Here is a 548-nt window from a genome sequence, read left to right as displayed (position 1 = left end):
TGAGGGGGCCAGAGAATATTACAGTGTCTGACATCATGCTTGCGAGCTCACACACCTCTTTAATGTTATCTTTTGTGATCTCCGATTGACGGAGTCGAACATCATTTGTGCCGACGTGAATGACAATCTTACTGAATTTACGATTAGCCTTAGCCAGCACATTTAAATTTGACTTGATGTCAGGCGCTCTGGCTCCCGGTAAACATTTGACTATGGTGGCTGGTGCCTCTATGTTAACGTTCCGAACAATATAGTCACCGATAACTAGGGCACTTTCAGCAGGTTTCTCAGTCGGTGCGTCACTGAGCGGGGAAAACCTGTTCGAGACGTAATCGGAGCGGTTGAGTGATGTTTTGTCCTGCGACTACGCCGTCTCACAGTCACGAAGTTTCCCAGCTGCGGGGGATTTTCAACCGGAACCGAGCTGTGTGCGCTAATGTTGCTCGCATCCAAAGTGTTTTCTATGGTCCCTACACTCTTACTATCCTCAGATAAAGATTGGATGCGAGACTCTAATTCTAAGATCTTCTCTGTCAGCCTAACTATTT

This window comes from Triplophysa rosa, linkage group LG4 (genome assembly GCF_024868665.1).
Source record: "Triplophysa rosa linkage group LG4, Trosa_1v2, whole genome shotgun sequence".
In the NCBI taxonomy this organism is placed as follows: Eukaryota; Metazoa; Chordata; class Actinopteri; order Cypriniformes; family Nemacheilidae; genus Triplophysa; species Triplophysa rosa.
The sequence above is the reverse complement of the archived record's forward strand: the minus strand, read 5'-3'. Positions refer to the sequence as shown.